This window comes from Panthera pardus, unplaced genomic scaffold (assembly GCF_024362965.1).
Source record: "Panthera pardus isolate Hobbes unplaced genomic scaffold, ASM2436296v1 HiC_scaffold_13, whole genome shotgun sequence".
NCBI lineage: Eukaryota > Metazoa > Chordata > Mammalia > Carnivora > Felidae > Panthera > Panthera pardus.
In genome coordinates, this window is record NW_026526688.1 from 14,142,885 (window position 1) to 14,168,481 (window position 25,597).

Consider the following 25,597-nt stretch of genomic DNA (forward strand, 5'->3'; position numbering starts at 1 on the left):
AAGTTTATTCAAAGTTTGCTTCTAGATCTTCGCAAGTGTTAAAATGTTTTATTTAGAACTAAGGAACGCGCATCATTGAAAGGAGTGTACTTACGCAGAGGTTCTTTTACGTGTGTCATAATTTATTGCTACTTATTTTTATATAGCAGGAAACACATAGTTCGTTGTTCAGGAATAAGAATAATTGGGGCGCCTGGGTGGCTCAGTCGGTTGAACGTCCGACTTCGGCTCAGGTCACGATCTCAGGGTCCGTGAGTTCGAGCCCCGCATCGGGCTCTGGGCTGATGGCTCAGGGCCTGGAGCCTGCTTCCAGTTCTGTGTCTCCCTCTCTCTCTCTGCCCCTCCCCTGTTCATGCTCTGTCTCTCTCTGTCTCAAAAATAAATAAAAAACGTTAAAAAAAAATTTCAAAAAAAAAATAAATAAAAAATAAATAAATAAATAAAAATAATTAGCTATAATACCATACCAACAACTTAAATGAATTCTTAAAGGCCTTTAGCTCAAAGTGTTTTTCACTTGAAGCACAGAAAAATATTTTAATTCACAAAAACTTAGTTCTTGGACATGCTGCCTTCTGCCTTTCTCACCGTGTATCCAAAGTGCCATCAACTTAGAAATTTAGGTTTGCTATGTGAGGCTAGACATTTGTGTTCTTTCCTATGCCTTTTTTTAATCTTTTAAAAGTGACCAGTCAAGGGGCCCCTGAGTGGCTCAGTCGGTTAAGTGTCTAACTCTTGATCTTGGCTCAGGTCATGATCTCACGATTCATGGGATCGAGCCCCGTGTCGGGCTTGGCGCTGACGACGTGAGGCCTGCGTGGGATATTCTCTCTCTCTCTCTCTCTCTCTCTCTCTCTCTCTCTCTCAAAATAAATAAATAAATAAACTTTAAAAAAATGACTGATCATATCAAATTGATTCCAATAACATGCAGATTTCTACTCTTATAAGAACTGCAATTTACCACAGCTTTATTATTTCTTATTTACCTATTCATTAATTTCTCCTTCACGGTATTCCAGAAAGGATACTCCTAAGAAGGGTTTAACTTACGGATTGTTTTCATTTGGTATGCATTACTTCATGAATTTATTTATTGCCCTCTCTTCTAAATTGTACTTAAAAAACTTCTGAAAGTTCCTTGCTTTAGAAGTGAAGGAGACATCTTTAAGCGAAGGAATTTTTCTGAGCTACTGTACCAAGAATTATTTAAAATGTTAAAGAATTTCATTGAGCCATTCACAGGTGCTATCTTTTGTATACTTGAACTCAAAACACAGAGTAAAATCTATTATTTTTGCCTTCTTGATAATAATTTCAAATGATATGTGTAGATAAAGCTTTAGTTGTAATTGACAAATAACCAATTAATACACCTAAATTTGATTACGTTTTTGTTCCACTTTTTCTCTTCCCGGCCACTGCCCTGCAAATTCCACACCGCGCCCCCCCCCCCCGCCCCACCCGGCACCTGTCATGCCCACAAGATTGGGTGGTAATAAGGTATAAACTTCTCAATAAAACTTATTTCAAAAACAAAAATCTTCACAATGCATTTGCAGATGGTAAAACAATTTATTCTGCTCATAGATATAGAGCATATGTTTCCTTTTTCTAAAATAACTTTACGGATAGGCCTTAAATCTGGCTATCTTTACAGATTATCCCACCAACTTCTGCTAAACTTCAAGATAACACGAACTACAATTTTTGGTTTTACAACTGCAATTTTTATCTTATAAACAAAGGCTCTTATAAACAAAAGGTTCTAATTATCGAAGAAGCAATTAAGAAACTTATGTTTAAAACTGGTCACCACAGACATGTAGTAAAATTGTAGTAAAACACACACACACACACACACACACACACACACACACACACTTACCCCCGCCTCCCCCCCCCCCCACCAACACACACCCAGGACTTCAAGTAAAATTGAGGAAATCTGAATAAGAAGGGTACATTGTATCAATGTGAATATCCTGGTGTAAGTTTTGCAAGTTCCCGTTGAGGGGAACCAAGCAGAGTGTCCACATACCTCTCTGTATTATTTCTTAAAATTGCATATAAATCTACAATTGTCTCAAATGTTTCAGTTAAAAACACTGGTTAACAGGGGCACCTGTGTGGCTCAGTCGGTCAAGCGTCCGACTTCAGCTTGGGTCATGATCTCATGGTTCGTGAGTTCAAGCCCGGCGTCGGGCTCTTTGCTGACAGCTCGGAGCCTGGAGCCTGCTTTGGATTTTGTGTCTTTCTCTTGCTCTCTGCCCCTCCCCCGCTCATGCGCACGCGCGCTCTCTCTCTCAAAAGTAAATAAACATTAAAAATTTTAAAAGTAAATAAAAATTTAAAGAGACAGGCACTTTTAATATTCTATATCCTACTCCCTTCCAAAATGGTAACAAAAGCAAATTATAGGTTTATAATGCTTTACTTTGCGACTTATCTCTGTCTTCATGATTGTCTTCATTTGCATAAACATTTATACATAAAGTATACATGCACATGTACACTTAGGTTTATTTTAAATATTCTATAAAGCACTTCTTGGGGACCATGTTTCTGTATTTTGGGAAATCAAAATGAGTTAAAGTTGTTGGGCTTAGAAAAGCAAGAAATCCTTTTTAGACAGAGCACTATATTAAAGTTAGATATGACATGGAATTTCTATCCTCAAATCCTCATCTACACATGTGAGTAGTAATCAGTTAAGCAGTAAGAGTCTCCGTGTAAAAATAGCCACTTTTCTGTGCTTTCCTTTGTTATTATCCATTATGTCCAAGGTTTGGGCACCGTCTGCAACAGTCTAGGCTGTGTTCAATTCCTTTCACTTTCAGGGTGCAGTAAAGCGTTACCGTAAGCAGAATCCAACTTAAAATAAGAGTGAACTCAGGCTTATGTTTCAGCCAATTTCCAAAAAAATCCGCTATCCAAGATTTTGACATTTATTCCATAGATTTTTTGTTACCTTTTTCTTTCTCTCCACCCTGCCACATCATGAGCATCATTTTATTTTTTTAATATAATTTACTGGCAGATTGCCTTACTTACAACCCCAGTGATGAGCATCATTTTCAGAAATCAGGTTCAGTTTCCATTGATTCCATTTGCTTCCTTCCCATGATTCTTTTTCCTTCTGCCTCTTTGTCTGTTTTTGATGTGAGTGGCTTGTGTGGAAAAGCACCTTGAATGTGGGAGAAAAAAGAAAAGAATTTGGTTTACAGAGACTTGTGTATTATGTTTTTCCTCAACACCATGGAGGGTTACAAAGATAGACTTTGCAATTTCAAATAAGAGGCAATATAAATACTACAGTGCACTGGTGAGGAAAAAATTGTAACACCCACAGTTTAGCAGAAATATAAACCCGTTCTGGATAGATTTTTCCAGAATGATGAGAGGAGGGAGAGCAAAATAGGGCTAACGTGATGAGATTGTGTGATTTTAAGTAATTTTAAAAGATGAGAGATAATTTTTTTAAGTTTATCTTGAGAGAGAGAGAGAGAGCGCGCAAAAGTGGGGGAGGAGCAGAGAGAGAGGGAGAGACAGAATCCCAAGCAGGCTCTCTGTGGTCAACTCAGCCCAAAGCAAAGCAGGGCTCAAACCCAGGAACCGTGAGATCATGACCTGAGCTGAAGTCAAGGGTCAGATGCTTAACCGACCGAGCCACCCAGGCGCCCCGAAAGATGAAAGATATTTCTGAAAGTATTTTGAAAATCCCATGCACATCTCTCTCTTTTAGCCTACCCTGCATTTAATCTGTTGCTAAGGTAATCAGTTTACTCTACCTCTTAATTATCTTTTAAATGTGGCCCCACATCTTTATCCACGTCATGGGCTTGTGTTTATGGACTCCGTGCAATAGTGCGAACAAATATCTACTAACCTTCATCCCTCACCACTCGTGCAAACATAACACACACACACACACACACACTCACTCACTCACTCACTCACCCCACATCCATCCCCCATGCTGGTGCCAAAGTGATCTTCATAAAATGCATCTCAGACCTTGTCATTCATTTGCTTCAAACCATTCAAGCACCTTCCTGGTGCCAGTACAGTATGTCTGTGAATTCTGTAACCCGTACACAAGGCAAGGCTCATCAAAATCTGTCTCCGTCCTATGTTTCCGACTTCATCTCCTAAGTCATTTGCCTTCCGCCTGCCCTCTCCCAGCGCCTCCCCCACCCATCACGCCCTAGCCAACGTGAACTACTGCTTTTCTGCACATCACGTCGTCTTCTTGCTTTTGCTTCTTTCCCCGTTGTCCTGGAATCTCCTCTGTCTGCTCTTCTGCCCGAAAGATGCATGCCTCGGGATAACTCCCGCATTGTTTTATCAGAAAAGCCTCGTGTGACTCTTTCAGAAATGAGCGTATTTCATCTCTTCGATAATTTACCGGATAGTGTTTAATCTCTTTGTATGTTTATACCCAAGAGTGGGAGGGCAGGGTAGGAAAAAAGCTTTGGAGTCAGACCCAGTGGGAGCTGCCAAAGGGCAGGAAACTATCTGTTTAACCGAACATTGAATCACTAGTACCTGGCAGGTACCTGAAATACTGGAGGCATTCAATGTATATGTCTTTGTATGAATTATTGAATGAAGCGATCGATAAATAAATGAAGGAGGTAATTTGTGTCTTACTCGTTGGAATTGGATGGAATATCAGCCCGGGAGGCATTTCTAAAGATATTAAGCATTTAAATGAAGACCCCTCCCCCCCCCCCCCCCCCCCGTTCTGGAGGATTGCTATAATGAAGGAATGAATATCTACAAGGAATTTTTAAGCCTTCAGTAGGTTACAGAGGAAACTGTAATAGTTAATTTCAGAAATAGCGATGGAGTCATGATCAAGTGGATCCACTACATTAACGACCTAGAACATACGAGGAATCCGGAAGAAAATATATATAAATTTGAGGAGTATAATCTGCTTTAAACACTAATAGCTGTGTTTATCAGGCAAATAAGTAACGCACTTCTTTTTTTCCAGTTTCAGCTCTCCTTTCAATTCCTCAAATACTCAGCAGCCCCTAAGATACCTCAACAAGACATCCTAATGTGTAAACATTTCTAAACCATTACCAACCTAGCGAAAACCTACTTTTTTTAACTAACGTGTCCCTCATACTGTGGTAAGTGCCCAGTAGGTATATGTGGAACGAATGAATGAACCATTACCAAATGAGTCTGTTCAGCCCCCACACTTACAAAGACAGTCATCACTTCAGCCAAATGCTGTCACAAGGTCCTTAGACCCTAGGCAAGTCCCCGGGGTTAATCATCCTTCGACTTCTTTCCTCGTAATAAATCTCTTCCGAGGAACCTCTGCATGGCCTTACCATATCAAGTAAAAATTCTCCTGCTGGGATTTTAAAGTCATCAGTTGGTCTCACTCTGTTCTTCACTTATTTTCCAAACCAGTGTTGCCGCTCACCTCCAGGTGTTCTTTCTCATGGCCGATTTGACTTGCTTATATCTTTGCTTCTCCCTTCGGTTTACCTAAGGTTAACTAACCCCAGCACAGAGCAAAGGCTTCCATATGTGTTTTCCCCCTATAGTTTGGGTTGGTTTTTTTAAATTATTTTTTGGCACTTGCCTCCAAAAACAGCATAAGCTCCTTCAGTCCAATCAACCTGTCTTCTGTGTCCGTCTCTCCAAAGTACTGGAACGTTATTGGGGAAATAAAATTTGCACTTGTGATTTGGCAGCAATGAACCATTGTTGCTTCAAGAAGAATACACTTATGAAAACGAAGTTGTCTATTGTAAGCGGGATAGACCGGCACGGAGAGAGTCAATAGACAAAAATGTCAGCATACACTTTTTTGCAGGGTTTATACTTAGTCAGCAGACGAGGGTTTTTATTTAATAAATGAGAGAGGGAGGGATGATAAGGGTAATGGGAATCAAGTGGAGGACACATAATCAAGGTATGGTTTTAATCAGCTAACAGCAAACTCATTGATGATTAAATACAAACGATCAAAGAGGGTAAAAGCCAAAAAAAATCGTCGAACTTTCAAGTAGAAAATGGTGACTTCAGTGGAGAAGTGAAATGGTTGAGAAGGAAACGATGGGTTGGGCAGGGTATATGCACGAAAGGGGATGACTTCCGTTTTGCGCAGATTGGCAATGCACATGGAGAAGACAAGAAATATGACTCCTTTAAGGTGTGTTAGGTCAAGAATCATGACATTACGTTGGCCAGAATGGATTTTTAAAATTGTATCCGTGCAATAGAGATGTGCTGTGTTCATTTTCAGAGCTCATACTTGACCCTGATTTTTTTTTTAAATCTCATCGGTTTATTTTGAAGCAAACTTGTTCTGGTAATCTGGTATAGAGAAAGTTAATGGAAACACTCATACTAGTATAGTTTTGTTGTAATGTTTCAATGTAATGGATCGTTTCAATGTAATGGATCGGTGCCTGCTAGAAGGAAGTTGGCACAGTAGGAACTAATTTATCTGTGAGAAAGGGAGAGGGGCAGAGGCTGAAATCTTCGCCGTCGTGAGAAAATTGCTTGATGAGGTTTGTTTTTGCCGCCGCTGTTTCTATTGCTTTGAATAGGATATAACTGTGCTTGAGGACCATTAGAGGACAGAAATCAAATCTTAATCAGTCGTGATGGTTTTTTTTTTTTTCTCTTTAAAAGAAAGTTCCAAATTTGCTTTAAAGCCTAGGGAGTTTAATTAAAGTAAGTAGAGACAAAAGTACTCTTTTGAGAGCCGTCATTTCTCTTAATATGACACTATTAATAATGTAGTGTAATGCTATTTTGGAAGTTTGGTTCTTTCCTCGTCTTTTGTCTTGTTCTGACTCCTTTCTATATTCTAAATGAAAGGGGAATAAAGCCCTTAAAGGAAGGTACTCTATCTACTAAATTCACTGTCTCCTTGGGCACCACATCATCTCTGACCTCTTCTGTAATTCTTTGAAGAAATAACCCCTGCAAGCACTTTTTTTTTTCCTTTCCCTTCCTCTTTTGTTGTGAGCCTCTTTTCCCAACAACATTTGCCAGGTTCTTCACAAAGTTTTTTTTTTTTTCTTTTTTTCCCCAATTAGGATGAAAACTAGATCATTATGTGACCATTTCATTGTGAGTGTCACTTCCCTTTTTGACAGCTCCATTCGCCGCACCCCGTTATAAATCTTCAAATTTCTGACCTGCCTTGAAATCAGAAAGCGCTTTCATTAACGCTGGTCTTTGTGAGCAGCAACCATGAATGAAGGCATGTCAGACATCACAGCCTCATCGTCACACTCACCCGCTTTGTCACTCAGTGCCACGGCAACGTGCTTACCGCTTAAACCGGGTGATCTCGCTTTGAATGCTGATTATGTGTGGTGCATTTTTGAATTTTAAGAGTGTTTCCGAGGTCACTTTTCGTTTTTGTACAGTGATGTGTTACCTCTAGCTTGGGTTCCGTGATCTTCGTTGTTTGAAAGTTAATCAGTATTCTTTGTTAGAGTACCTTCCGATTTGCTTGAGGAAGCGTTTGATGTCACGTGTCTTTGTCCGTTGATTCTGGTGAACGTTTTTTAAGTCAAATGATGTATGTAAGGTGTGAGCCCTCTAATTGCGCTATCATGCCAAAAAGACAGTTCTTGAACGTGATCACGTAAATTGGACTTTTATCCTATTCTCGTACTCTGTTTTTATTACATGCATACGATTAAAAAAATTAGAGTTATCCTGTGTTTTCACATGATAGGTAAGAAGCAAGAAATTATAAGGGAAGCAGATATTATTTTGCTTTGACTGTCACATATGAACTTGACCCTATTTTGATGTCCTCACTAAAATGTAAACATGGAAGTAATATAATGAAGGTCAGAAGTTAAAGAGTTAAGTCTCCGGCCATACCCCCCTGAACGCGCCCGATCTCGTCTGATCTCAGAAGCTAAGCAGGGTCGGGCCTGGTTAGTACTTGGATGGGAGAAGTTAAAGAGTTAACAGTTCTTTATAAACCAGAAGGCCATTAACTTTTAATAATGCTGTCTCAAATATTTGGCTGTAAATTGTGGTGATAATCAAATATGAGCCTATGGGATTGTGCTTTGTAGTACTGTTTGATTTGATAACTCTGGTAATCCCTTAAGCACGTTAGGAAAAATATTTTATGCTTACATTAGCAACTATTGTGAGTTTGTAGAATAACCTGCCAACCCCAAGATGTATTGTAAGGACAAGAAAAAAAGGAATTCTGTCTCGGACCTTGTTTGTTTTTGTTTTCTTTTGTTTTTTGAATGATTACTTTTAGGAAAATTTTGTAACCTAATACATTTTGGTTTCTTACCATGAGAAAGAGATGAACTGGCTTCAGAAAATTTCAAAATGAGACAAAATACTGCCTACACACTAAAAAATGTTGTCTTTATAAAACTGGAAGATAACGTCCACATTATTTTTTTTAATCTGTGTTCCTCATTTAACATGCTGTGTAGTTTCAGGGCCCCTGGGTGGCTCAGTGGGTTAAGCGACTGCCTTTGGCTCGGGTCATGAACTCATGGTTTGTGAGTTCGATCCCTGCTTCAGGTTCTGTGCTGACAGCTTGGAGCCTGGAGCCTGCTTCCGATTCTGTGTGTGTCTCTTTCTGTCCCTCCTCTGCTTGTGCTCTGCCTCTAAAAATAGAAAATGTTAAAAAAAATTATTTTTTAAAAATGTTGTGTAGTTTCCCTGTAATCAGACAATGCTTTTGCTATCACTGCTGGGTTGTGGTCTCCCCACTGGTCTTAATGAGATGCCACTGTGACCACAGACTCAAGATAAAGCAATCATTTCTTCAATTCTCATTGAATTTGTGGCTCAGTCAGTTGAGCATCTGACTTTGGCTCGGGTCATGATCTCACAGTTGGTGAGTTTGAGACCCACGATGGGCTCTGGGCCGACAGCTCAGAGCCTGGAGCCTGCTTCGGATTCTGTGTCTCTCTCTCTCTCTGTCCTTCCCCAACTCGTGCTCTGTCTCTCTCTGTCTCTCTCTCAAAAATAAATAAACATTTAAAAAAAATTTTTAAGTTGAATTTCTAAAAAGTTAAAACTAAATTGCTGCAGTACTATTTACAGGGGGCGTAAAATTGCTATATAACATTACAGAAGTTTCAGGGGTTCAGTATTCTAATTTGACGTCTAGATCCACTACAAACTGATTGCCACTAAAAGTCTAGTTATCACCCACCACTCGAGTGGATCACCTTCCCCCTTTCCAGTCACCCTTTTCCCCCTTCCCCAGCTGTGACCACCAGTGTACAAGTTTTTGTTTTGTTTGTTCATTTGTAATTTTTTAGATTTCACATACAAGTGAAATCATACTGTATTCGTCTTTCTCCGTCTGACTTACTTCACTTAGCATAATCCCTTGAAGTCCCATCCATGTTGTTGCAAATGCTAAGAGTTCATTCTCTTTCACGGCTGAGTGGTATTCTATTTACAATACATATTATGTTTTATGTATATTGTGAGTTCGATCCCTGCTTTAGGTTCTGTGCTAACAGCTTGGAGCCTGGAGCCTGCTTCCGATTCTGTGTGGGTCTATTTCTGTCCCTCCCCTGCTTGTGTATATTATGTATAACATACATAATATAATAATAATAATATAGTATTATATTATTATAATAAAAGTATTATAATATATTATTATAATAAATCATTATAAATTATAATTTATATAATTATTGATATATTATAATGGTAATTAACATAATTTATAATAATAATTTAATATTATAAGGTTGATTGTTGTTGGTATGAATTTTGTGTATATTTTGGATATTAATCCCTTGTCAGATAGATGATTTGCAAGACTCTCCCACTCAGTAGATTGCCTTTTCATTTTGATCATGATTCCTTTCATTGTGGAGAAGCTTTTTAGTTTGATGTAATCCCGTTTATTTAGTTTTGCTTTTGTTTCCCTTGCCTTTGGGGTCACATCCACAAAATATTGCTAAGACCAATGTTGAGTATTTTAGGAATTCTGTGGTTTTAGTTCTCATAAGTATTTAATCCATTTGAATTAATTTTTGTGTATGGTATAAGATAGTGGTCCATTTTCATTCTTTGGCATGTGGCTGTCCATTTTTTTCAACACCATTATTGAAGAGACTGTCCTTTCTCCATTGCATGTTCTTGGCTCCTTTGCCATAAATTAATTGTCCATATATGTGTAGGTTTAATTCAGTTGTGTCCCCCTGATCTACCTGTCTGTTTTTATAATAATACCATAGCTTCAAGGTATAGTTTGAAATCGGGGAGCATAATACCTCCAGTTTTGTTCTTCTCCCTCAAGATTGCTTTGGCTATTCAGGATCTTTTATGTTTCCATAAAAATTTTAGAATTATTTCTTCTGGTTCTGTGAGAAATTCCATTAGAATTTTGATGGGGATTGCACTGAATCCGTAGATTACCTTGGGTAGTATGGACGTTTTAACAATATTCTTCCAGGGGCGCCTGGGTGGCTCAGTCGGTTAAGCATCCGACTTCGGCTCAGATCACGATCTCACAATCCGTGAGTTTGAGCCCCGTGTCGGACTCTGTGCTGACAGCTCAGAACCTGCAGCCTGCTTCCCATTCTGTGTCTCCCTGTCTCTTTGCCCCTCCCCTGATCACACTCTGTGTCTCTCTTCCTGAAAAATAAATAAACATTTAAAAAAAAACAATATTCTTTCAGTGTTGAGCATAGGATCTTTTCATTTGTTTATGTCTTCAGTTTCTTTCATCAGTGTCTTATCATTTTCAACGTACAGATCTTTTACCTCCTTGGTTAAATTCATTCCTAAGTATTTTATTCCTTTTGTTGCAATTATAAATGGAATTTTTTATTTCTCTTTCTGATAATACATTATTAGATATATGTGTGTGTGTGTATATATATATATATATATATATATATATATATATATATATATATGTGCTACAGATTCCTGGATGTTGATTTTGAATCCTGCTACTTTACTGAATTCGTTTATTCTAATATTTTTTTGGTGGGGTCTTAAGGATTTTCCGTATATAGTATCATGTCATCTGCAAAAGGTGAAAGTTTTATTGCCTTTCCAATTTGGATGCCTTTTATTTCTTTTTCTTGCCTAGTTGCTATGGCTAGGAATCCCAATACTATGTTGAATAAAAATGACAAAAGTGGGCCTCCTTATCTATTTCCTGGTCTTGGAGAGCTTTCAGCTTTTTACCATTGAGTATGGTATCAACTGTGGATTTATCATCTGTGGCCTGTATAATGTTGAGGTATATTCCCCTTATACCCACTTGGTTAAGAATTTTTAATCATAAATGGATGTCAAATTTCATCACATTTTTTTCCTGCATCTACTGAGATGACCGTATGAATTTTTAGTCCTCATTTTATTAATGTGCTATATCATGTTGATTGCTTTATGGATATAATGTTGAACCAACTTGCATTCCTGGAATAAATTCCACTTGATCATGGCGTATCATCCTTTTAATGTATTATTGAATTAAGTTTGCTAATATTTTGTTGAGAATTTACCATCTGTGTTCATCAATGATATTGGCCTAAAATTTTCCATTTTTGTGGCTTTCTTATCTGGCTTTGATATCAGGGTGACACTGGTCTCATAAAATGAATTTGGAAGTTGTTCCCTCTTCTTCAATATTTTGGAAGAATTTAGAAGGATAGATTTTAAATCGTCTTTGAATGTTTGGTAGAATTTACTGGTGAAGCCATCTGGTCCTGAACTTTTTGTTTGTCAGGAGGTATTTGATTACCGATTTCAGCCTTTTAATGTTAATCAGATTTTTTATTTCTTCACGGCTCAGAAGATTGTTGTATGTTTTTTTTTTTTAACTCTTTTTTATTTTACTTTTGAGAGAGAGACACAGAGTGTGAGCAGGGGAGGAGCAGAGAGAGTGGGAGACACAGAATCTGAAGCAGGTTCCAGGCTCTGAACTGTCAGCCCAGAGCCCAATGCGGGGCTCGAACTCACAAACCATGAGATCATGACCTGAGCCGAAGTCAGACACTTAACCAGCTGAGCCACCCAGGCGCCCCTGTATGTTTTTTAAGAATTCATTCATTTCTTCTAGTTTGTCCAGTTTGTTGGTGTCTAGTTATTCAGAGTAGTCTCATATGATCATTTCTAATTCAATGGTGTTATTTGTAACTTCTCTTTAATTTCTGACTTTGTTAATTAGAACCCTCTCTCTTTTTTTTTCTTGGTTGATCTAATGGTTTGTCAATTTTATCTTTTCAAAGAACCAGGTTTTAGTTTCATTGATCTTTATTATTCCCTTTTTTCTATTGACTTTGGGCTTTGTTTGTTCTTTTGTAGCTCTTTTATACGTAAAGTTAGATTGTTTGAGATTGTTTTTTTTGAGGTAAGCCTGTATTACTATGATCTTCCCTCTTAAGAACCCCAAAATTTTGGTATATCATATTTCTGTTTCCATTTGTTTCTAGGTATTTGCTCATTTCTTATTTGATTTCTTCATTGACCCATTGGTTGTTCAGCAACATACTATTTAATTTTTACATTTTTCAGGGTTTCCCAGTTTTCTTCTTGTAACTGATTTCTGGTTTTGTACCATTACGGTTAAGGAAGAAACTTGATAGGGTTTCAGTCTTCTTGAACTTATTAAGACTTGGTTTATAACCTAGCCTGTGATCTATCTTGGAGATGTCCCATATGCACTGAGAACAGTGTGCATTCTGCAGTTTTTGGATGGAATGTTCTGTGTATATCTGTTAAGTACATCTGCTATAATGTGTTGTTTAAGGCCAATGTTTCCAGAGTCTGCAGTACAATCTTAAAGCTGACCTTTCATCTCCATTTTCTTCTTGACAAAAGTCTAAATCAAAACTGACAAAAATAATTATTCCTGTATAAATTAGTATGAAAAGCTTTGGAGTCCTATTCTGTGACCATTGCCAGACTTGTTGATTTCTCAGAACTTTCTTTCCTTGCTTATGAAATAGGAATAAGTAGTGACAGATTATAAATGGCTGTGGAATTAAATAAAATAACGTATGTTGAGTACAGAGCCTAATGAATTTAATAAACTTTAATGAGTGTAAATTTCCTCCATAGATTTCTCCCTCCCATGGTGCCTCCCACTTTTGCATTTAGGATGTATAAAGTTACATTTTATAGATTCTAGATTTTTAGCAACTCCCTTTTAGATGTGTAGTGACTCCTTTCTAGAATTACTGGGTGATTTACTCATGGCTAGCTATAAATAAATAAACAAATAAATAAATAAAATAGAAAAATATGTAGTTCCTTTTTCTTTCTTTTTTTCTTTTTCTCTTTTTCTTGTTTCTTGCAGTAAGCATTATCTTTTAAGCACGCAGGGTTTTTTTTGAGCATTAGGGGTTAAAGGACTTGTTATAGACTGGATATGGACGTGTTGGAATGCTTTAGAAAATCGATTCTTGCTAATGGAGAGAATGTTTTTAAAGTGAACTATTGCCATTCCTTCAGTGAACCACATACAGCAGAAAAAAATTCAAGTAAACATTGAAGGAGAGGCAAGTTCTTCCTTATAGAATTAATGAGAATTGCAGTGATCTGCCATGGGGAATTAGAATCTGAAAACCCTTTTCCATGCGCATTATTCCCTAATGTCTAGAACCAGATAAGTAGACTCTAATTTTAAATGTGCAATTATCCAAACAAGATGAATGTGCAGGGCAACACTGGATGAGACTGTCGATCTTAATGTTAATATTTTTATTCTCCTTTGTAACAGACATATAGTTGGCAAAAGCCACGTGTCTGTGAGATCCCTAAAGACCGCAGCTAACTCGGGAGAGATAGAGCCAACTTTATCTCACATCGACTATGGAGATACAGCCCAAGGGAGACACATCCCAGAATAAACCCTTTGCTATTTGCCTTTATAATGTCTTTGATCAATTGTTTTATCTTGAGTAGATGTTTTTGCTTTGTTTTTGAAGGAATATTGAATAACAAGGTAGATCACATGTGCTTTTCTAACATGCACTTTTCGGATCAGAGAAGCTAAAGCAAACATCATGATCATTGGTAAAAATGGCCTGTTTTATGTGTGTATACTGCAGTGCAGTTTAAAAAATGCTGCAATTATAATTCCAGAACTTAAGAATTTGGGTGGATGCCAGCATTCTCCCCTTCATAGGGGAAATTCCTTTGCAAATCATTTGAAGTTGGGACAAAAATTCCGTAGCTCCGTTCTTAAGATCATTGCGTCTTCATGGTTCAGATGATACAGGGGAAAAGCTTCGGTTCAACCTCCTGGAGAAGATATTGCAGTTCCTGTGGTCTCATCAACCTGGAGAACGTTGGTGGCTGTCACAGTGCAGGAGTGAAGAAGCTGTTTCTTCACACAATAGTTATCCCCTGGGCCGACGTCTGTTGCCACCACTGGCCCACCTGTGTTCAAGTCCACACCTACAAGTTCACCAGATTCTGAACGCTCTGCTCTAGCTTGAATTTTAATTCACTGGAAAGTCAAAACCAGAGCTCTGGGCAAGAACCATGGCAATCATGAGCAGCACGTTAGCAAATGCTTGAACACCAGGTTGGGCTTCCCCTTTATACCAGGCTTATGATCTGGGCTTCTGCCATTGCCACCACCCCTGCACCAGCCCCTGGATGACACAGCCATCAGCCATAGAATTTTCAACAGCCCTCAAGCCATCTCTTACTGTATCCTTGACTTGAGTAAGTGTGTGCTTATTTGGTCCTTTGACCAATATTGTTAACATTTCTCAATGAAGGTGAACTTCTCTTCTCCCGATGTATCCTCGTAGACAAGACCAGCATGTCCCAAACAATCAGGATTTGGGTCATCCAAAGAATGTAAAGCTACCCTCCCACAGGCAAGAATCAACCTTTCCACAGTTCTCCCTTTAGCTCTGCACAGAGCTGCTATGCCTTCTTTTGCAAGAGCATCTAAGGAAAACAGTCCATTCCCTTGATTAAATAACAACAGATCTTTTCTCTGAGTCCGCACAGACTTTCTTTTTCAGCTCTATCATTTTTTAAATTACATCTTCAAATAATTTTCTTTCTGCTTTTACTACTTTCTGTCTCTCCTCTGCATTCTTGTGAAAGACAAGAATTCGCTTATTTTTTTTTTTTTTTTTGACAATCTTATGACACATTGCACATATGAGGATTATGAACCGTCTTTTTTTTCACATCAGGATGCCAGGCCCTTTGGTCCAAAACCAGACCTCTGATTAAGCTTGTATTGGTTTCAGATTTACGCTTCATCTCCTTAACCTCAACCATGAAGAAGTCAGTAGGTTCATCTTGTTTTGTAACGGCCCAGATGGAGTCCGCCACAGCCTCTCTTAGGACGGTAGCACATTCAGCGTGAGCTTTAGTATGTGGAGATATTCTGGCCAACGCTCTGTGTTACCCTGTCCATCTCTTTGCTCACTTTGACTTGTTCCAGAACGGAAGTACCTTTTCCTTTGCAGATTCAAATCTGACTGTTGTTATTCTGGTACAAAGAACTTCAGAAATGCAGAGATCCACCTGTTTGGCCAGTGCTCCAACGATGAGGACGCTGGGGGTGGCTCACTCACCAGTCATGCAATCTTGGGCTACTTTGGCTCGTAAGGAGGCTGTTGGGTGTTGAATTTGCATTTTACGAAGCAGCACGTTGCCGTACTTAGTAAACTTGATGTCTCCAGAAGCACGAATTTTCATGGTGCCCTTAGGCCCCGAGTTGGTCCTCAGAGCATCCTGCAGCCCTTGGGCCACCTGGGCTTGGGCACCTCGGCCTTGGGACTCAGGGTCTTCACGGCCACCATAGCTACACAGCAGAGGAAGAGAAAGAGACCAGGCACGCAGATGCCCAAACTCTTGAGTACATTTATATTTTATAAAATCCAAAATAACGTGTAATAGCATGAGATACTTAGAAGTTAGCATCCAAAGCTTTAAACTGTGTGTATGTGCACGTACACACAGACACATACACGTACACACACACACACACACACACACGTAAAAAACGCTAGAGAATTGTGGAATTTTTTTTAACTGGGAAAAGATATTAGAAATCATAATCTATCCCCCCTAATTTTATAAAGGTAACCGAGGATGAAAGAATAGAATATATTAAAGATAGAGTCAGGAGTTTACATATGTTGGTTTATGTTCAGAGCAATATATATATGGTATCGTGTGTGTATGTATACATATATATACACACATATACACACACATGTACACATACACATGTGTATACATATACATATACATATGTATACATATGTGTATATGCATATATACATACACATACATATATATACATGTATGTTCAGAGCAATATATATGGTATCTTGTGTATATGTATACGTATATATACACATATATATACATACACACGTGTACACACACATGTGTATACATACATATATACATATACATATGCATACATATGTGTATATACATATACATACACATACATATATACATGTACACATATGTATACATATGTGTATATACATATATACACATATACACATACACATGTGTATACATACGTATATGTGTATATATGTATGCACATACATATACATACATATATATATATACGTGTATATCAAATACAAAAATTTCTTTTTTCACTTGTAATGTCCTAACTTATATATATGGAAGATTATATTATGATTTTGGGTCTTTAATAAATGAAAATGACATGTTTGATATCGAGTTTCAGAAATTTTGGAATTTAATGTCAAGACACTAATTTGTCTTAAAAATAAATTGGTAATTGGGGCGTCTGGGGGCCTCAGTCTTGGAGTGTCCAACTCTTGATTTCAACTCAGGTCGTGATCTCACAGTTCGTGGGATCGAGCCCCCTGTCGGGCTCTGTGCGGACAGCATGGAGCCTGCTTGAGATTCCTTCTCTCCCTCTCTGCCCCTCCCCCAGTCACATGCATACATTCTCTCTCTCAAAATAAATGAAGTTAAAAAAATAAATTAGTGATTATATTTAGAAAATAAAATACATACTTCTGTAGCACAAACCCAGTGAGTGTAAAATAGTCTAAACTGCATCCACATCCCACATGCTTTCCTTACTCGAAGATAATGCACGTGCACACCGATGAAGGTTTTGTGAGTGATGTGTGCTTGGCACGTATTTTGTGTATAATAAACGATTTAGTAAAATATTCAGGCAAAGCAGATATATTCAAGACCATGCACATGGGAATACAACAGATTCCGGTAGAGGATTTTTTTATTGATAAGTAAATTCTAATAATCCAGACTTCACCTCAGTTTTAAAAGAATCATCCTGATTTTCAGCAGAAGGGCCTATTTATTGTAAACCCTAAGCAGTCTTTCCGAAACCTGAAGAAGATTTGTGAAAACAGCCTGCAATAAAAATCACGCACGCTTCATAAAACACTACTTGATAGATATCACTTGCGCCATTAGGAACCGAACGACAAAGGATGTAATTTCAGTTCTGGCATGCAATATTAATCGAACGCCTTTAAAACATCTTGCTGATGGGAAGTATGACAACGTGACATTGAAGAACGATCAGCTAAAGACATCTGTCTTAATCAGATTTTCAAAGTCAATGCCATAGAAAGCCAAGTTGTTTCATTCACTTTCACGTTTTCCCATGTTTCAGTGAGAGCATGGTTTCTAGTACGTTGCTTTAAATGCAAAGAGTACAAATTAGTGCCTCCAGGTATGAGTTCATTATATAAGATGGAAGCACACTTTAGCCACACACGTGGAATTATCTCTGTAATAATGTACATTCTTTCCACCTTTTATGCTAGTGATGCATTATCCTGTGTAAACACTCTAAATGATATTAAGAGATCCTTTTAAAACTATTTTTAGGTATATATTTGCCCTTATAAATGAAAATGGAATGTTTTTAAAGACTTTCTTGTGCACCTGGGTGGCTCAGTCGGTCTGACTCTTGATCTAAGCTTAGATCATGATCTCACGGTTTAGGACATCAAGCCCGCATTGGGCTCTGCACTTACATCATGGAGCCTGCTCAGGATTCTCTCTCTCTTTTTCTCTCTGCCCCTCTCCTGCTCATGCTTTCTTGCTCTCAAAATAAATAAAAACACTTAAAAATAAATAAAAACCTTGTAGAAAGAAATTAAGAAGTTATTGGGGCACCTGGGTGGCTCAGTCGGTTGAGCGTTCGACTTCAGCCCAGGTCGCTATCTCACAGTTTGTGAGTGTGAGCCCCGCGTTGGACTCTAGCGCAGAGGCCTCTTCAGATCCTCTGCCCCCCGCCCTCTGCCCCTCCCCTGCTTTCACTCTCTCAAAAATAAAATAAAATATTTTTAAAAATTTTTTAAAAATATTAAATTATCTTACGGACATGCTCACATATAAACATTTTCTTTAGCCAAAAAAATTACACGTATATATATTAATACTTCACAGTTTATAAAAATACTCTAAAATATACATTATCTCTTTTAATTCCCTGTATAGGAGTGATTATTAACCCCGTTGTACAGATGAGGCATTGGAGAGTTTAGAATATGAAATTGATTTGCTCAGGTTACACAGTTACTAAATTTTAGAGAGGGAGCTTGCACCCACGTGTTACAGACTGAATGTGTGTTTCTCCCCAAGTTCATATGTTGAAGCCCCAACCCCCCCCCCCGCCATGTGACTTTATCTGGCAATGGGAACTCTAAAGTAGTAATTAAGGTTACTTGGGATCGTAAGGGTGAGGCCTTGGTTCCACAGGATTGCTGTTGTAAGACGAAATGCCAGTGAGCTAGCTTGCTCTCTCCAGGAGCTAAGTGGGGACACGGGCAAGGCAGCCATCCGCAAGCCAGGAAGAAACCCTCACCAGAAACTGATTCTGCTGCACATTGATCTAGGACTCCAAGCTTCCAGAACTGTGGGAACATTAATTTCTACTGTTTAAGTCCCCCATTCTGTTTTATCATGGCAGCCTGAGCGGCCTCCTCTACCAGATCGTTACTCTTCTGCATTGTAAATCCACTTATCTCTTCGATGGAAAATGTTAATACCTGGCCGTGAAAATGCTCGTGGGCTCGTGAAAGAAAAGATCAGATGATCTGCGAAAGGATATCTTCGTCACCTGCTTTCTTCCGAACCTCTATTTTGAGAGGAAGGTTTCTAGTGGCAGTTAGCATCCCGTAGAAAAGCCCCAGCCTTCCAGCTTCAACAAATCATGCTTACTACTACTTTAAAAGTCACAACAAAGCCTCAGAAAATCCAGATCATTAATCTCCTAAACAACAGTAACTCATATTTCTATAGTACTTTGCAGTTCTTTTCACTGCAAAGTCATTAAAGCAGCAGAAAAAATACATACTGGGAAGGGGCTTTTATGTTACGTACACACCAAATGTTATCCCAAAATTATTGACCTAGGAGGGCATTCAGCAAGGAAGCAAGTGTCAGCTTAAACTGTGACTGTTTCCCTTTTAATCAAAGAGCATCATTGCATGGTTTCCACTTAAGAAATCGCTCTCATTGATCACGCCAAGAATGGGAAGGATACAGCGGGTTCTGTTAGGTTTTTTGCATCTCCATGATATTTAGTGTCTGTGGTAACACGCTTCCCTACCTAGAGGCCATCACGTGACTGGAAGGAAACGTCAAAGATTTTATTCTGTTTCAAAATTAAGACCTTTATAGACAATCTGGACCCAATAAATTGCAGATAACAAATATGAAATCAAATAATATGCTAGGGAAAATGTCAATGGCAAAGTTAGTATTTGGGGGGAAATGAGATCAGCAGTGTTGTTGGATACTTTCTGTGTGTTTTCTGATCACTTATTTTTCCTGTGTTTGCTGAAATATTTAAAAAATAAAAATCAGAAAAAGGTTTGGATGAAGTAAAAATCTCTTTTCCCTAAAAGTGATTTTTAATTAAAAAAAATTTTTTAATGCTAATTCACGTTTTGAGAGACAGAGACAGAGTGCAAGCAGCGCAGGGGCAGAGAGAGAGGGAGACATAGAATTCGAAGCAGGCTCCAGGCTCTGAGCTGTCAGCACAGAGCCCGTCGCAGGGCTTGAAATCACGAACCATGAGATCGTGACCTGAGCCGAAGTCGGACGCGTAACTGACGGAGCCACCCATACGCCCCAGTTCTTAATTTTTAAAATGTATTGTAACCCATAACTTTTAAGAGATTCATTAGTTTTCTTTTAGGCTTGAAAGTTTCATGCTGGCTTTTTTTTATTAATTGTTTACACAAAAATTTTAATAGTAAAATCTGAAGTAAATTTAAGTTTGATACAAAATGATTTTGACTATATGTTCCTTAAGATATTGCTAGTTTACAACATATGTAGTACAGCATTTTATTTTAGAATAAAAATATTATTTTTAATATTTATAACAAGATGATATGGTACGGTATTTGTGGCATGAATTAATGCGGTGGAGTTTTCATAATACTTACAGTTGAAATAAAGTAATTTTTTATTGTATGTTCCTTAAATGCCTTATATGTATAATTTAAGATAATATGGGGCTTTTAATTACCTTAAATTTTGAATATTTATAACATAATTTAGTGTTTCAAGAAAATATCATGTTGTACCCAAAAGAATTATAAAGCTAAAAAACTTCAGAATTCATTGTCTGAGCCCACCTTGCTCCCCACAGCATTTATTTACAGAGAAGAAAAACTGAGCCCCAGAAGTTAATTGATTTATATGTGGTTTAGTTAAAGCCAGAACTAAACCCTATACTTTCTGTTTCCTCTTATACAAGACATCTTCTTCTATACAAGACATCTCCTCTGTGATAACTGAAAAGCATAGCAAATTCACGTCATTTCGAATATTCCATTTGCTTTTCTTATTCTTTAAAGCCATTTGTTATGTATAATAGCATTTAGTTGCCTCCTAGCCTATCCTTATCCGTATTACAAATATGTGCTTTATTATATCATGTCATGTACTCCATTGAAAGTCAATAAAATTTAATTGCACTAAAATCAAATGATCATTAGGTAATGAGAGAGAAGAGAAGTTTTGATTGATCATATGTCAACAATTCTTTATTGTCAAGACTAGGACAACTTCTTCCCTTTTTGCTTACTCTCTCAGGTAAAGTACTTTAAAAGGGGTGGAAGAATATCCTGAAACATATACTGAGGCATTTTAAAGGTATTTTTATCCAGTTTTCTATGCATGTGTAATAGGTATGTTTTATGTATGTTTCTATAAGAAATGATTGTGCAAAACTAAGAATTTCATGGAGGATAAATCTGCGGCATTACTAGGGTTAAGTATACTAAACACCGAGTTATTTCACAAGCAGAACGTAGCCATTACATTTGTTTCCATCCACTGAAATAAGTTAGGGTGTTTGACATTTTAGATTAGCTACATACTCTTGAGCAGCAACCATTGAAGTCTGAGTTCTCCTCAAAGAGAAGTTACTACAATTTAGGAGAAGTCACCTTTGAAATTAAATATCACCCCCGCCAAAAGCTTTTATCCAATAACAAAAAAGAGAATAGCAGAGATAATTCATATGAAATGAAAAAGAGATCAGTACGTTCATGTTCTATATGCCATAAGCATGATATTAGGAACTTTGGAGAAAGCTGTTTAAGCAACTCTAAAGAAAGCTCAGTTGTTGGCTCTGCAACTCTGTCTGGATGTATACTGAGCTCTGTTATCCTATCTTTTTTTGTCTTAGAACTACTCTTTCATGTTTAAGCACTCTTGATTTCTCTGATGCCATCGGAGTGATTTCCCCAAATCTCTTTTCCAATTCACTGATACTCTCTATAGTGGTATCTAATATACTGTTTAAACCATAGAATAAGTTTCTGATTTCAGTGGCTGCATTTTTCTTATTTATACACATTCTACTTTTTTTAACTGCATTTTTATACTGTCTTATTCTTAATGGTTTTAATTTCTTTCAAGTCTTTAACATCCTAAACATACTGAAGTTTTAGTAAATGATTATATTATCTGAAGTTTTGGGGGAGAGCAGTTCTGCTGTTTTGTCTGTAGAATTTGGCGCAAGGTAGATTGTTCCCATTTAAACTTTGTGACTTTAGTCTGTTAATTTACTGAAAGCTGTATTTTGTTTGTGGAAATCCTTTGTGACTTGGGTTGAGAGCGTATTCTTTAAAGAAGTTTCGCATTTGTTTCTGCAAGGTACCCCAGGGAGGAGCATTGCAGATCCAGGATCAATTTTAATATTAATTTTTTGGCTGGAAGTTCCCAAACTACATTGAGAGTATAAGTCTGAATCTCCTATGCCAACCCCAAAGAAGCCCAGGCTAGTGGTTAAAAATTTCAGGAGTTGGTTTCTTTCCCGTGTAGGACTCAAGACAACACAGCAAGTTTCCTTACTGTTCCATTTGCAGTGAGATGTTTTAAGTCTACTCTTGGACTGAGGGTATAGTATTTCAAGGGTCAAGCCTCATATATGTAGGGGTCTCCGTAACAACTGGTGTATTATGTTTTGTTTCTTCTTTGGACATTAGAAAGGTTACAGAGACAGGCAGTTCTCCGCATAGAAGCTACCAGGTCATCTCACATGCTGTCAGCAATTTTTCTCTCCCCTTGGTTCCCGGCCACTTCTTTCTTCCAATTCAGTTATATTAACCTAAAGTAAAAGTTCCACTGGTAGGCTGACTCTTGGCTCTTTTGTTTCCTGTTACGTCCTCCCTGCCTGGAACAGAGTCTGTGTAACTGTTAGACACTCAGTAAGTATGCTGAGTGCATCAATCCAAAAGGTATTTAATATATTTTACCCAGCACTTCTAGCATTTTATGGCAAGGGAGTTGGCAGGTGATCTGGGTGGTCACATGGTTTGAAGTAGAAAGTACAGTGAACTCTCACAGAAAAAAGAATGCAAAGATTTAAAGTCTTTAAGTTTTGGGGCGCCTGGGTGGCTCAGTTGGTTAAGCATCTGACTCCTGATTTCGGCTCAGGTCGCGATCTCACTATATGTGAGACTGAGCCGTGCATCAGGCTCTGGGCTGAGCACGGATCCTACTTGGGAATCTCTCTCCCTCAAAATAAATAAACTTTAAAAAAATAAATAGATAAATAAAGCCTTTAAGTCTTTCTTTTAATCCTCATTTCAAGGTTTGACCCCAAGAAAACTAAACCAAATTCTCACTTAGTAGTAAATCAGTTCACCTGTGCTCACTGAAATTATACCCTGTAGTCAGTACAAGTCTTTCGTTTGTGTCTTCTCATTTATCTCTAAGTTTTTCATACTCAGATGTCTTTATATAAATTATCTGGTGATCAGTCATCTGGTGATGAAGGTGGTAAGCACAATATTATTTATGTGTATGGTTTCTAAAACATTTTAAATTCTTCTTTGATTTGCATGCAGCTGTATGAAATGTTTAAGTGACAGATGACTTGTGGTGAAAATGTTTACATGGTGCCATATTTTAACCAAAGGCTTGCAGGGGTCCATCATTGAGCAGTGCACTTTCAAAGACTTGAGCCGGAAGAGTAAGTTTATGTGAAGTAATTTTCTGAGTGAGATGAGGCCTTTCATTTCCAGTTTCCACTATAGTAGTTTAGGTGGGTATCTTATTAATACAGCATTTGTTGGAGGGAAAGGAGAGAAATTGGAAGTCACCCTGAATGTCTAAATATTTTTGCTTTACTGTGAGCTCTACTGAGGTGTGGTCTGACAAAAAAAAAAGACGTATTTCCTCAACTCAGATTTTCCCCATTTATAAGGAAAAGTCTTGGTGCTTCCATTTTTTTTTTCCTCAGAGGAAAATAAAGGCAACTCAATGTCTGTAATGTATATGAGATTTTTCTGGGCAAAAGAGACATTTTCATTGTATAATTTACTAATTTCAGTGTCATAAGATGTTTTGAATTTATATTATGCGCCCTTCCTAGTAGCTCTTGAAATGTAGCCAGATGAAGGAGGTGTTGTTACCTACATTTACCATTAGAAAATCAAGGGAAAGGAGCACTTGGTGGCTCAGTCGGTTAAGCGTTCGACTTCGGCTCAGGTCATGATCTCGCGGTCTGTGAGTCCAAGCCCCGCGTCAGGCTCTGTGCTGACAGTTCGGAGCCCGGAGCCCGCTTCGGATTCTGCGTTCCCCTCTCTCTCTGCCCCTCCCCTGCTTGTGCCCTCTCTCTCTCTCTCTCTCTCTTTCCCCCTCTCTCTCAAAAATAAATAAATAAACATTAAAACAAACAACAAGAAAGAGGTCGGTTTCCAAGAAAACTCAGGTTTCATTTGTAACCGGTGGGAGAAAGTTAGGGATGTTAACCAGGGAGTGAAGTGAGAAGGAACACTTTTTACGATCTAGAAAGAAGGGTTTCAGCCCCATCTTTGCTAAGCATCAGTAAATGGGTTTGGCTCCTTCTAAATGTTTGTGTAGCTCAACACGGCCTGTGGATCATATTATAAACTGTCAGGGGACCAGAAGCTGAGTTTATTTGTTTATTCAGCCTGCTGCCCGTAGCGTCCAGGAGTACACAAGCCATAGGCAAATGAATGTCCAGGATGTGCCTTGCCTAACGGCACTTCTCTGGGTTCAGTAAAGTTAAAATTGTGTTTGTTCCTTGGTGTGTGCCTCTCTCTCCGCCCTCCTTCCTCCTCTCCTTCCCTCCCACCCCCATTTGTCTTTTGTTAGCGGATTTTATTCACATTGCAACCAATTGTTTTCATACAACACAGCTGTCACCCTTCGATTCTGTCCCCCTTGTGAAGCAGGGTACTTCTCCTCTAGGGACCTGGGCCGCCCCACAGCTGAGGTCCAGGGAAGGAAGAGGACAGGCTTGTGAAGGAAGGTGTGTGGGACAGAGTGGTCGGGGTGACTTTGGGGACACCTCTTCATCTTCCTCTTCACCTCTCACCTGACACTTACCTTTCGGTCCCTCCCACGCGAACAGGGGCGTGCGCATGCGTGCGCGCGCGCGCGCATGCGCGCGCACACACGCGCGCACACACACACACACACACACACACACACACGAAAATAAAGGCACCTGACACCTTTCAGTCCCTCCCACGCAAACAGAGGCGCGCGCGCGCGCGCGCGCGCGCACACACACACACACACACACACACACACACACACACGCAGACACGCATGCGCACAAAGATATTTTAATCCCCCAGCTTTCCTGTTTCAGAGTTCATTTCCACAGTGTTCCCCAAAGACCATAGCCCAAGGCTGTAAAGCAGCGAAAAACTGGGACTGAACTGCACACAGCAGTCTGGGAGCTGCTTTTAATTAAAAAAAAAAAAAAATTGAACCAGTAAACATGCCCAGGTATGTTTTAAAAAACCAGGTGTCTTCCTCTCCCCCCTTTTGAAAATTCTTGACTTGCTTCTGTGGTCATACTACACGGGAAGAAGAGACAGGCTGACTTCATGACTGTGAGGTTAAAATTCCCTCTTCCGGCCAGACAGTAGTTGCTTTCTGATTCCTGCGACATTTCAGATTCTTGTTTTGGTACCCGTGAAGGGAGAAAGTCTTCCTGTTCAGACGCACTTGATTATATGTCCTTGTGCCTTGTGATAGCGGTATTGATTAGTGACGAGGCTTCCCAGTTGCAACTGGTCCTTGGACAACATGGGTCCGTTTCTACACAGATTTCTTTCCATAAATACAGGAT

The 25,597-nt window shown here is 38.6% G+C and overlaps 1 protein-coding gene and 1 pseudogene across 19 annotated transcripts in view; one reads left to right on the plus strand and one right to left on the minus strand.

Moving 5' to 3' along the window:
- TENM3 (teneurin transmembrane protein 3) overlaps positions 1–25,597 on the plus strand; it is a 1,270,502-nt gene that overhangs the window by 1,051,491 nt on the left and 193,414 nt on the right. The window lies entirely within an intron of this gene.
- Positions 14,252–25,556, minus strand: LOC109250951 (T-complex protein 1 subunit zeta-like; annotated as a pseudogene).